The 14758-nt window shown below is 36.9% G+C and overlaps 1 long non-coding RNA gene across 1 annotated transcript in view; it reads right to left on the reverse strand.

Annotated features, from left to right (window-relative positions):
• The window catches only part of LOC126235759 (uncharacterized), a 55927-nt gene extending 48208 nt beyond the window's left edge, over positions 1–7719 (reverse strand). The window contains exon 1 of the long non-coding RNA XR_007544806.1: positions 7392–7719. This is a non-coding gene — a long non-coding RNA (uncharacterized LOC126235759). The remainder of the gene's footprint in view (positions 1–7391) is intronic.
• Between the last annotated feature and the right edge of the window lie 7039 nt (positions 7720–14758).

A 14758-nucleotide genomic window follows, 5' to 3' on the forward strand; every position in this document is an offset into this window, starting at 1 on the left:
AGCAGGTTAGTGAACTCTTTCAATGTGGTAACAGAATGTTATTTTACAAATTGTTGTGGGAAAAGCCCAGAGATGAGAGAAACTTCCATTGTATGATATAGTAACCAAAGTAGTTTGACAAACAAGTTCAGTATCAGAGAAACTTATATAACGACAGTTATTCATGTATCAGAACACATGTACTATGACTGAATATCGTACTGTTTTTTATCTGTGTCTGCATATGTGATGTAAATCACACATTGCTGTTTTTGAAATACAGAATATTTGTATTGTATGATACCCGAAACCTGAAGATCGTATCTTATGGCATTTTTCACTTCTTTTACATGTCTCCTGGTGTTTGGACCCATGATCTGCAGCGAATTATGAGGAACGCTTACGAACTGTTAAAAATATAGGAGTGGAGGGAAATAGCTGAAAAATCTGTAAAAGTGAACTATTCAAAGAAGCAAAATAAATGAAAGTGAAAAACTAAAACAATGAAAGACTTAAAACGCTAATTACATTACTTTCTGTTTAAACTGTGCTGCTTCTTTTCCGTTCTGTAATACTGTCTAAACATTATGGACATTTATGTAAATCACAAGCCACAACACGCCTTTCGCTTGGTCTAAAATCAGACCTTTCCATAAGTAAGTGCAGAGACCTCAGTCGCTAATTTTAAGCAAAATAAGTAAGTATCCAACATTTGGAAATCACACTGTCTGAAATTCAGCACCCTTTTGAACCAAAGTTTAATACGCCATTTTTCTTGTGTTTTAATATATCTTCAGATAGAACGTCAACTTCCTGATGAAGCTATTCATAAAGTGGAATGTCTAGGCAGTATTTAGTTAGAAATTCCAGTCGAAAACGTTTTCCATTGTAAGGAAATTAACTTTCCATGAAAAGTATCCAGAATATGCAGGCTTTAGCTTACAATGGTAACGGAAAATCACTAGTATATTTTTAAGGAATCTCTGAATGCTGATGAAGTTTATTACAAATGTAAACTGATTTAGGCTAAAAACAATGTTTCAAGTCTACAGCAGAAATCTTCAAAATTTTATTAGATATATTGATTCTATATAACAAGTTCACAATTGGCATTGGCGACAAACGCAACCATGAATCGGCCTGGAATAAGTGCGCTATGCCCGCATGTCTCACAACCAGACTAAGGTCTTCAACTTGTCGTCAGTTGTTTGGCAAATTATAGTAAATGTTTTCGTCTAGTTAATCGCTTTCCTCTCTTTCAGGCGCTATGCACAACTGATTGGTTCTCTCTATAAATTGTTGTATGCGCTGAGCAACATTGTCCCGCCAGTAACATGTCCCACATGGAAAGTAAAGTTATGTGAATTATATCCTAACATAGCCATAAGTTTATATTCAAATAACGTTTCAGTCACAGTGAAGTCAATTAGTATACAGTGGCATTACTGTTGATGATATAACTGCAGTATTACGAAAACAGCAGGCTACTTACAAAAGCATAAAAATGTGCTTCCAAGCAGTCACATAATTCACGAGAAGCGACACACACTCAAACAACAAGGAAACATTTAAACGTCAGACACGAAAACTGATAGCGCGCGGAAGTAGAGAAAATCACACACGTGAAGCGAAACAATTGACAAGCGACAAACGCATCGACTTGTGCGGAAACGAGAATGTCTCTGGAAAGAATCATAGAGTAAATATCTCTGGAGTAAGCACTCACATGCGCAGAACAGATTTTGTGGTGTCAACATACATTGCCGGCCTGGTCACGTGATCTTGGGACGTCGTGTGTTTGTTCGTATAGCGCCCTGTATATTTAGAATGTCACTACATCCCTAGTACAGACGGATTCTTTTCGTACGTGTCGTGGATTGTTTATATATGTTGCGAAGACATTTTAACAGTATCCATTTGATACCGGGAATAAACCAGCTACGTAACTTTTAAGGGCAAGTGATATTACATTCAGCTTCTTTGCGATAGGTGTCATAGTTCAGATGCACTCGATTGTTGGTAGTTTTTGGTATGATACCGCACTTTATAGTATTACAGAGCCTGAAGTACATTTTTGCAGTGATAGTCCTGCAAAACGACTTGACACTACGTTAGTACTTTCGCAAGTGTCCGAAAAACACCGAATTTACCACACATTAGCGATTATATCCCTGCTAATTCGTCCTTTTTTCTTGTATTTCTGCGTATTTATTTTCTCGTTTTTGCGACCTAAAGCACAATTTTTCTTACTGTTGGCACTTTGAGGTATTTATTTAACGCATTTTAAGTACTTGCTCCCAGTTCATTAAATAAATAGTAGACGGAGTAATCTATATACATAATTGACAAGTCACTGATAAATGCATGGAGGGTGGTATTTACTGAAACAACTAACCTTTGCCTTTCCTGTTCCACTAGCAAATTTACGAGAGGAAGCGATTGTTTGTAAGCTTTTGTACAAGCCGTAATATCTATCATATAGTCATAAAATCGTAGAAAAATAGGTCTACAGAATCAAGTCTTAATTATAATGCGTCTCGAAATTTTTAAACGTATACAGTGTCTCTTACTAAAATGAAAACTATAATTAGAGCTATATGGAATGCACCCATGAAAAATTACTATCCCTCCTTTCACATATTTTTCTTTCCATCCGTAGCATCAACGTAATTCACCATCGCTATTACACTATCAACAAACGGTGAAACACAACAAAAACTCTTGGTATTATAAACTTCAAACGCTGCAGAAAGCACATAGGCACAGCGAAGTCCCGAGATCACGTGACAATCCTGGTTTAATGTTGACAACATGCGCAGAACGCAATGCTCACTCCAGAGATATTTACTCTATGGAAAGAATTGTAAGCATGCGATTTACTTGGAGCAATGAACATATAGCCAGAAAGTTGAGTGCCATCGATGACATCCTGAGAAACTAGCACACGACAAACAAAACTGCAATCGACGAGTTATTTCGCATCCATGTTCGCGTGAAAAGGTGCACTAAGCGACGTTATAACAAGAAAAGAAAAAAATCAGTGTACATAACTCTTTCATAACACGCGTAAACAGGAACTAAACTGTTTTGTACATGTAGGAAAGAACTATTTCTGACATGACATGCACCATAATATCTCCTTACAGTAAGTGATGATCCTTTCTAAATAAGGAACGTGAAAACACCACCACGAAATATTTTGCACTCCAGCTTGAAACGGACTTACATTAATATTCATCACCTTCAAAGCCCTTATGTTACATGCTGCTTACAACTTCCAGAACCGAAATGTCTAATTACATACGACATTTCATTTGAAAAACACACGTAATGATATAACCTTTTAGCATGAAAAGCAATAACTGTTACTGAAGGACACTAACTTTATTCTAAAGATATAATTATTTTTATGAAAATAGTCCAAGAAAATTAATGCAACCACTCAGCAACATGGAACGGGTTATAATATCGAATATATACAATAAAATTACCTGGTAATTGTATCAAGTAGAAATTTTTGTAACAAAACAAGAGAACAAAACAGGAGAACTTTCTTCGTGTACAGTTTCCGTTTCTGATTATCTTCCTGAGTAGTGATCTATTTAAGGAAGAACGAAGCGTGTGGCTACGAAAACGGAAAATCAGCAGCTAGGTAGAATATGAAGCCATTTTGACTATTTTTCGACCGTGACTGTAGAATATCTCTGGTAAGAACGCACAGTTCTTACAGTACTTACTCTGCATGCAGTTGACGTACCGTTATTTTCCGCTCTTTCTCTCAAAAAAGCTTAATGGATGAAATTAGGAAAAAGGACATGAAAAGAAACCTGAAGAGCATCGATCACAGACCCACGTCTGCCGAGTTACAACATTATCTGAACAGGCCGACATGTGCAGGAGTTAGACGCGAAACAAAGAGCAGTACAAAAATTCAGTAACCCGTCTGACGAGGAGTCCTGCTGTTTTAAAACTAGCTGAAATGTGAGTTCTCACCACTGGTCGCATTCACTCGTTAATTTTTCGGGTGTACTCGGCACAGTATACGAATCTAATCTCTTCGTACACGTATGTGGTGGAGATTTTAGAGAAAAGTTCGGCTGTCGCTTCCGACTGGAGTAATGACACTGTGACGTACACCCAGACTTGTCTGTCAATCCCGACAGCATGTCGTCGTTGATTATTGCATACTCCGGCATTTTACAACTTACGCTCCATATATTTTAGGCTGTTGCAGTGATATTACTTCTCGTTTCTCACAAAACTTATTATGGGGTTTCTAAATCTCCATGGCATCCTGTAGAGACAGGAAAAATATTTTATTGCGACCACTTACGCTATAAACTGCAAAAGAAATTATTGTTCGTTTTCTTCTTCCGTAGTGGCTGAATCCCACAGAAATTATTCTGTAAGCTCACAAAGTAAGTGGGCCGGGATTAAACAATAAAATCGTCAACTAAAATAACTGTCCGATTTTATTTTGGATTAACCTTTAGCACTCACAACTGAAAATTTTAGAATATTGTTTAAGCTCATACAACAGCTCCTAGATTGGTAGTGTTTCTTAAGCGATGCATGAAAATGGAACTCCATTTTTTTTCATATTTGTCTGTTACTCTACACATGACAATAAAAAAAGAAATCTTACGGAAATAATTCTCCTAACCTTTATCAGCAAAAGTAATGGGATAAATAGATATACTGTTGTTCCTTTTGATCAGACTGATAGGTCAGGAAAAGTAACCCCGTAAAACAAAGTTATATCTACAAGAAATGGAGCTCCCACATTTATTGCTTCTCTCATTGTTTTGTCTGAATAATAGGTAAATGTAAACAACCCATTAAATAAGCGTTACAGTAACGAAAATCACAGAAAAAACTGTGTATTCATATTAAATAAAATTATATTCGAAAGGCAAATACCCTTATAAATGAACGTTATTATTACTTTTTCTATAATATGTGCAGTCCATAAAGCGCAGTGCATTTTAATATCTTGCTAACAAAAGATCTCGTATTTGTTTAGTTTTATTAAAAATAAAAAATACGCAGAGCAAGTTGGGCACTGGTATAAAGTGGGTTGTAATTGATAAACAGAAATAGAAGCATTGGTATGAAAGACATGGTGCTCATTGTAGCAGCCGGGCTGTCTTAGGATATTCCTTTTTCATTGCAAATATTCTACGAGATCAGTTCGGAAGCAATCATTCACTCACTAGAAGCAAAAAATGAGTGCTGAAAATAGCACTGTTATATCTGATCAGGAGCACACTAACCAAAAAATTTAACCTCTATTTCCACCGAGCCCTCTATCATAATAAACAGAAGAAATATATACAGTAATCACAAGAAACAAAAACTTGTTATCAAATAAATATTACTACAGAAGAGGAAAAATATTATCTACATGAGATCCGATTACGATAAGTGAATATCGAAAAACTATGAACAGTCCAAAAAATGAACGAAAAAGTAGAAACTAGTGCTGAGCGAAAAGCCATCGCTTATCGTAACGACTCCAGAGTTTGTTGATTGTATAGAAAAATAAACGAAAAAGTTTATTAAATGCATCCTCTACGTTAATGCTTTATTCTAGTGGTATCACTTGTACGACGTTTCTACTTATACACTCACATTCAATATCATACATTCCGTAATATTTTTTGCGCAAACGCAATTTACATCTTTGAATTGTATACGTACGAAAACGTTCCGTTCGCGTAGAAGCGATGAAAACTTTAAACAAAACAAAGCAGATTAGAGGGAGGTATTTACAACATGAAACTTTCAGTTTATTGCTGATAATATTATCTGTAAAACGCCAACCACAAAATGCAGTCAACCATTTTATATTATAGTTTCAAAGCAGTAACATTATGACACTACTCTGTGCAAGAAAGAAATGCACCTTGGTCAGGTACTGGAACACCACTTTCTCCATTATCGTTGCGTCGCCTTTCAATTCAAACACAAGACTTTTTTTGCTGATTGACGGGCAGTTATACGCCTGGAGGATAAAATGGGTGTGATAGGAACTGTGCAACTCGCTCTCTCGCAGTTCTTTTCAGGTTTAACCTCATAACGAGCAATTAATAATACATAGATGCAGATGCTATCATTTCGTCCGATGTCTCAATGGCGTCGATAAAACCTCAGGAATGCGAAAGGTGAAGGGAAAACCAACTAATAATGTTACTTTACCAAAATATGTTTGCTGAGATCCATGCTTGTTATTGAAACAATGTTTTTAACTGCCGTAGTTTATTAAAGAAATGTCGTTACTCGTCTAAAATATAAGCAACACTAGAGGCGATTATTTCAAACGCTCGAAATCGCAGAGGATGTAACACAAAATCTCAAAACAGATAAACGGATCATTTCATAAACTGGCATCTGTATTATGTTATGGACTTGAAAAGAATCTTTCTCGCATTTTATTAACAATATGTTATATTAAACATTACTCCTACTTATGCAAAACAACAATTGTCCGTCAGTTAGCTTCAAATCAGTTTATTTTTAAAGTGACTGTTATTGGTATCAAATTTCAACAACTAATGAATCAATAATTCGAAGAACCAGAAACCAGCTTGAATTGAGTAGATGAATTTTTCTTTCAATCGAAGGCCATTTTTCTTTTAAATAAAATTGGCTTTACTAATTTGTGGCGACATTCTGTTATTTCGTTGTCACTGTGCAACTAAAAATAAAGTTCGATGGAAACTGACATGATTTTATTTAATACATGCGAGGAAGTTTACAAACTATATGCAGAACGTAATACACATAGCGTTTTTTTCTTTCAGTACGAATATAAGAGCTGCTACTCGGTTGTGATGCTGCGATTTTGACGAACATTGAACTATTGAGTTATGTATGTGAATAAATTTTCTCAGATTTTTTAACAAATGTTCCACTAAACTTTATTTCCATATACCAAGTTGTTTAACCTAGAACAGCCACAGGCCGCCAATTAATTTCAAATCAGTTTATTATTAAAGTGAACGTTAACTTCTTTGGTGATAATACTCAGTAAATGTCTGAAAATGGCCTCGTAAGCCGAAAACCGGTTAACAATAAAAGTAATATTGTAGAACAAAAGCAAACTGGTGCTTTTCATTTATTATAATGTTGTTCTACCAAGAACCGACGGAAGATTCTGTTAATATGAACGTTAATGGTTTCCAATTTCAGTATTCTATAAAATTACAAGAAACAGAAACCAACTGATTATGATGAATTGTTGAATTTCGCAGTTTCTAAACGCGTTTTTCTTGTAAATAAACTAATTCCTTATTGATGTGTGATAAATTTTGCTACTGGGTAAAAACTATGCGTAATTAGAAACAAAGTTCAATAGAAGTGGATAGAATTATTTTGTTAAATCAATACGAGAAAGATTGCTAATCATATACCTAATGTGATGCAGTGGCGTCATTCTTCCGTTACTGATATAAGAGCTGTTGCTCGTTTACGATACTCCAATGTCGACAAACATTGAACGATTGAGAAAATAAACGATGAGAGCAGCGGCGAATGGTGAGTGAAATAAAACGCCGCGTATCGGGCCATCGGCTGCCGTTGGCAGCGTCCTTGACGGGGCGGACAAGGCGTGGGCCTTGTATTTTTCTGTGCGCCGACCCGCCTGTCACGTCGCGTCATTAAAAATGGACGTCGCGGCGGTGGCGCGGCGCTGCGCCGAGCCCGATAAAAGACACGCACTCTGCCAACGTCTCACAAGGGCCCCCGGCAGGCTACTGGAGAAGAGAAGGCTAAGGTGTTTTCAGCCGCGGCCGCCTCAAGAAGAAGCGGCCCCCCTCCGCGATACCCGAGAGGCCGGCGTCTTGAGGAGCGGCCGGGCGAGCCCGCCTCGCCCCGCCCACGGCCGGCCCGCGGGGCGTGGCCTCGCGCGCTGGGGGCGGAGCCTCGCCGACAATGCCAACATTCCCACGGCCCGGCCGGGCAGCGCGCGCGCTCAGCCTGCAGGTAGTTGCGTATACGGTGCGTGCCCGGCCCTAGCCTTCCAACGACTACCGCGTAGCTCCTACTTCTTCTCCTTCTTCTGCTCTGCAAGGCACCGCCAGGCTTCGAAATGGAGGCCGCCTGGGCTGACGCGGCCCACCAGGCCCTCGAGTTCTGTTTCGTCGCCGCAGGTGAGGACAGCGGCGCGATCAGCTGATCACCAAAACAAAACCACCTCGCCTCCTAACGACACCAACGAGGCTTGAGAAAACGAAAACGAAACTCTTTCCTTTGAAAAAAAAAAAGATGAAAAAATATTCATTTCGATTTGTCCCCTAAAAAGAAATACGAAACCCGCAGTTAAATGCTCTCTTCGTAGTCACTAACACCACAAAGATTAACAATTTCAGTACATAAAAAAATAATAATCCCAAAACTATGAATCTAATTAGTTGAGCGCAAACACATGGTGGGCACAACTCACGCAGGCAGGAAATATACACACGAACGAGATAAGAAATGGAATTAGAGATTTCACTTTCCCGCAACATACAACACAAATAGCAGAAATAACCTGGCTGGACCTGACACTCATATAAAACAAAGTCACTAGTCCCCTTTCACTGTTAAAACAACATACCGCATTTAAAAATGCGACAAGTAAAATGAATATTTTGAGCATCAGCACAAGCCTGAATTGGAAAAAGTATATTCAACTGAAATTTTGACATGAGCAGAAGCACAAATTTTTCGCTGTACTCCCCTTGAAAGTTTTTATATATTTTTGACATGGTCAGTCTCGGGGCGATCTGCGCTGTGTAACTGAAGAAAACTTCAGAAGCCAAGATCGCTGAGAAAAGCTTTTTACTGGACGACTGGTTTCGTCAGAACTATGTTATCAACGGATCTCACGTTTTTCAATTTTTAGAAAGTATTATCGGCCATTGTCAGGAGTCGCTTGGGGTGTGTGCATCGCGAAGTGACTTGTATCACTGATAGATAATATGTCGCAAAAATTCAAACGCATAATATCCCATTATTACTGTCGAAAGCAGTCATCCATGTTTCTCTTAGCGATCTTGGGTTACAAGTTTTCTTCAGGTAGCATCTGAACGGCCTAAATGCCAACAGGCTATTGGATTTTAGGAATAACTGGTTTTAACAGTTATAGACGACGATGAATGTCTTTAAAAGTACAAATGGTTAATGCCAGAAAATATTACATGGTAGTAACGAGTTTTACTTGAAACACATAGCACGGAATGGAAGCGATAGCACTTAATAATTGTATCGAGGAGCACCTATTGCGAGCTTACAAAAAATCGTTGCATACTTTATATCAACATTTTTCTAGCAGAAATACGCGGCCTTCACACACTAAACAGATTCAGTTTTTTTTCCTTTCTCTCTGTCATTTTTCCTGTTTTCAGAATTATTTCATATCCGCTCAATTGTTGGAGTTCGTGTTTCATCTGATATGCATAAGACACAACGTACTCTGCGAATCTGTATAAACGCAAAACAAATTCATATTTATGAATTTGTACGTCGTAGAAAAACACCAATAAGGTCAAACAGAGAACGTCAAGAAAACATCTGAATCAATGCTACACACTTAAAATGCTCAACAGTACACTTCTCTGAATCATTGCTCTGCACAGTAGTACAACCGTATCTAAAAGCATAATCAAAAGCAGACACATATCTTGTTCATTTGTGTTTGAAGACGAATTTTTGTTGTCTTTATTCTCACATTTCTGTTTCGCGTAGTGCAGTTCCCTGTACGCACGTTTTCTTTTTATCAGTGGAAATTGCTAAGTAACTTTTAATAATTTAAATAACTAACTCTAAAAAACTTATTACGTATTTTGTTGTCTTCCGATTCTCTTTATATTTAAGCTACTGACAACCCCTGAAAGAAGAATAGTGCTTCGGAATTTCTGATTTTCCAACAATATATATATATATATATATATATATATATATATATATATATATCCTTAGGTTTTTTAGATGCTAAATTCGTTATTGAGTTCACCTGTGGACAGAAATTTGAAAACCGTGTCGCTTGAGCGTAGAACACAGAAGCCAGTAAAGCTGGAAGTACGTTGTCAGCGATTCTTCGAGTTGACAGTGCAGCGAAGACCGGGTTTTCTACACACGGCAGTGGTTCCGATGTACTTCCACTGGTTTATCTGACCACACCAAAGATATTACAACGCTACAACGATCTATCGAGCACAAGATTTCAGTAGTACAGAACAAGAAACAGTTGAATGGGAATAACAAACATTTCACCATTTCATTTCCTGAAATATATTTATCACGCGAAGCGTAAAAAAATGAATTATTACTTCAGTTTCTAAGTTTATGGGAAAATTTAACCTTGACTCATACGAAGTGCATTGGTTTTATATTCTTGAAGACAATGTCTCCAAATATTGATTTTAACATTTCAGTTTGTTGATGACCTGCGTACAAAAAACAAAGTTTTAATTCTGCTTCATGTTTCTGAGTTTTGTACTTGGCTTTATTGGTCAGTTACAAAACTAAATTAAAAAAGTTTCAAAATAGAAACAAAGATAAAAAAAGATTTGCTCGAAAAAGGGCATTCGAAGGCAGGAATTTAATCGCTGTTTATTATGTGCGTGATCGGCAGTTGCTTTCGCGGCAGACACCGCTAAATTTTCCACTGTCTTTACTGTAGTAATTAGGAGAACTATCATCTTTTATTTTTTAGTGTTATCAACAGAGTGCAAAGGCTGATACCTGTCAATAGCATTGTTTCAATTTTCTACAGTACCATCTTTTCAGCGCTTGAACCCTATAGAAATCACATACAGCTGATTAAAAACAATAAATGCCTAAACATTTGCTGAACTTCTTTCACACATTCCGCAGCGCTGTTTATCCGGCAAATTAAGCCTAATGTTGTACTAAGCATCTCACCGTTTATGCGTAATGCACGACATCGAGATACGAGTTTTATAAGAAAGCATCATCACGCTTTGTACAAGTGATATCGGCAGGTGGTCTATGTTTACTTCCTAATTCTCAATGCACAAGAAACGTGCCCCAGTGTATTGGCAGATAACATGCTATCCTGCCGGCTGGTCCTCACGGGCTGTAAGTTTTTGAGACGGAATCTGAATCCTAATACAATTGACATACTTTACTATTGCCGACATATTCGTTGCGAAAGATGCGGAACTGTTCTGATATTTAAAAGTTATCGTTTATTTTGCCATCTCAGTCGCACATTCACTTTCGTGATATAACCCATTTCGATCAAGTTTATCGTTTTTAGATCTATGTAGTTGTATAAGCAATCCGTCGTATCCATATGGGACTACACATCAGACTACATAGATCCGAAGATAATCAACCCTGATCGAAACTAGTCATATCTTAAAACTAAATGTGCGACTGAGGCGGCAAAACAAATGATAGTTTTTAAATGAGAGAACTGGGGAAACTGAAAATGACAACATTAATGGTGTAGCCTATAAATTACTATGTTAAAAAGCAATACCAAGAATGCAGATATTTACCAGGTTTGTCTTCATAAAAAAGTAGTACCTACTTCAATTATTAATGTCTTCTACGTATAAGATAGAGCTATTTTTCTTTTAGTTAAAGTTGCACCATTATTTCGTCTTTAGGTTCCACAATTTATAATTTTTCTAGCTGATATGTTAGTGCCACAGCCACTTATTTAAAAAAGAGCCACTTTCAACACACCAAATAACGTTCATATTGTGTTAATATCATGAGGAAATGCTAAAGAAGACGCACTCTCTTCTTTGACCTCTAAGTTAGAACTTATGAAAGAATCATCTTCGCTTCTCTCGAAATAGTAACGATGGATTTTTTTTAATTCGCTACTAATATTATGAAACATTTAGCGAATATTTCCAATTTTATTCAATTTTTTTGTAGTCAAAAAAGACTGTGTGACTTTCTGAATAACTGAAATGCACGGCAGCATCATTCGCTTACTTGGTGTTTGCTCGTTTGTTTATAATCTGGGCATCCACTCGTGTGGATACGGTCTAACACGAACACTGCTGTAGACAATTTCATCAGAAAAGTTTAATGAGTATCAAAAAATTAGTTGGCATTAGGCCAGTGTGAGTTTAATGCTCTGCACAAAGTCCGAACTAAATACATAAACGGATGACTAGTGGTGATTCTAGGTAGCCGGTCTATATCTGGCTTTTTCAGGATTGAGAACTTTGCACATCATGTTTATAGATTGTCCACTCGAGACAAACAAGCTGTTTACTGAGAAAATTTACCAGTGATCTGATACATTTGCATGTACTTTCTGTTATTTGCAATGCAAATATTAAGCTGAAACAGCTGTATATTGTTTTTGCATTAGTGCATTATCATCGGAAGCAGCGTATTTCAAGTACCACAAAAACTTTTTTGGTGATGCAGGCATGATTATTCGAATAACCCGTTACGAAACTGTCTATAAAACGTTCAGCAAAGGACAATCAGAAATGTTTCGTGCTAGTGAAAGCGATGTAATAGCTTTGTACAAAAGAGTTGCCTCTTTCATTGTGTTGTCTTGCGCTAATTAATTAATCATGTACTATATTGAAGTAAATAGTGAACAGTAAGTGTTTCTTAAAAATTTGTCTTCATTCAGCAAATTAATGTAATGCTTAATAACGAAAATAGGATGATTATTGTAGAAAAGCATATTTTTAAGAAAAACGAACCTAAATAGTTAATCCTGAGCGTTAATGCCACTGAAATTTGTTAATTTATATTGACTATTTTAAATTTTCCATTAATATTTACGTTGTAGTATCCAGATTTTACTAACATCTTTGCTGAACTGAAAATCTTTTACTGAAAACATAGGCATGCGACATTGAGTTACTTGTTAAGCGGTTGTCTGAAACGATGGGTAGTGTGTGAATGAAATTACACAGCCTTTACACATTCCCCTACCATAGCTTCAAAAATTGTCATCATAGCAATAGTAAAACAAATTCGCTACACAAGTCTTTTAAATTGGTTTTATTCTAGATAATAGGGGTAACATAAGTTTTCATAAAACACATCAGCAGACAATGTGTCGCTAACTTCGTGGAAGACGAAGGAAAACAATGCGTCAATCTGAAGACGGTCAGAGTTTCCGAGATGACTATGTTCTAAATGAAGGCGAACTTTAAAGGTACTGCGGCAGTATCCGTTTATTTCAACGTGATTTATAAGTAACTACCATATTTATGCTACGTTGCCAACCACAGTGCCAAAGCAAGTAAAAATGTGTATTTATTTTACCGATAACGTAAATAATTATTCAGCAACAATGGACACCACAGCCACACAAATAAAGAATTCACTGCCGTTGCCACCAAACCAAAACACACTGAACATTGGAATTGCAGCCAGAAGTTGAAAATCATCCTTGATACGCAAAACCACTAAGTACAACTTCAGGACGGCACATGCGTACTAATAAGATCACAAATCACCACTGAAGATGCTTCAAAAATAAAAATATGCGAAACGCATATGGCTCAATACGAACAGCCTTCCATTTAGCTGCATTAGACGGACTACATCTTCAAGAATGTAGAAGCAACTAATGAACAACGGAAAACAAAAAAATGACGAATTTACTGCAAGTTCACTTTACTGAGACTTCAGCTTTGTAGTTACATGTCAACGTTTGTATTAAACATTTTTTTAGTGGGAAAATATTTCTTTAGTGGAAAACTAAGCTCGGAGAATTAAGATTAAAATGCCGCCCTTGGCCAGCGTAACATGTCAATGTAATTGTCTGAGAGCTGTATAACTGTATGCTAATTTTTTTTTACTTGAGAACAATGTTCAGTTCCATTGTTCCACAATTTTATTTGTGGATTTTTATGGTAACATGAATACTCAGAAAAAAATTTGTGTTGTGTAACAATGAAAAAACTACCAGTCCCCTTCAGTAATTTATTCCGCGATTCTTTGAAAAACTGATTGTCTCCAGTTTTAGGTGGCAATTTTTTGTTCAGTTACATGGGATTGAATTCACTTTTTTCGCAGTCTAAACTCCTTCAGAACAGTCTCAAATGGCCATAGGCACCTATAACACACAGCCGCCGTTGTTTATTTCTGGAATTTCGCAAAATTTGGAAATAGTTGGGCAAATGAAGCGAGTCTCATTCCTTGGCAATCCGAGTCAATGAAATGAACGAAAATTAATAGTAAAATACGCCTGCTGTTCTTGACGCTGTTGTTGTGGTCTTCAGTCTGAAGGCTGGTTTGATGCAGCTCTCCAAGTTACTTTAGCCTGTGCAAGCCTCTTCATTCCAGCATAACTACGGCAACCTACGTCGACTTGAAGCCTTCGACCAGCCAACGATATTTACCTCCAAATTTTCTGCTGACTATTAAAGGCCCTTCACTGCAGTGTTAACGCTGCATATACTTATCAGTGGAAGGTTATAATAATTTCAACGAATAAATGCGCAAAAATTACTGTCGAACATAGTGAGAATTTTAAAAGTTGTTACTTTCTTGCATATGTTATCAGAATGAAGTTTCTCCGTAGAGTTATTTTCATCATTTTATTTTATTTTTATTGAATTATGTGTATGACTGGAGCAAGAACCGTAGAACGAAATCTTCTTGTAGAAATAATAAGCAGCCAATCAGTTGCATATTGGAAGATTTATTAAAACCCCTATGCTGCAGTTTCAAGGTTTATAAAAACGTCTTCTTCAGAAGGTAAATATGAACAACTGCATTACATGCTGTGGCACGGGTTCGTTAAAATATACCAGAAAGGTGTCTACATTTTAACATA

Source organism: Schistocerca nitens, chromosome 2 (assembly GCF_023898315.1).
Source record: "Schistocerca nitens isolate TAMUIC-IGC-003100 chromosome 2, iqSchNite1.1, whole genome shotgun sequence".
Taxonomy (NCBI): Eukaryota; Metazoa; Arthropoda; class Insecta; order Orthoptera; family Acrididae; genus Schistocerca; species Schistocerca nitens.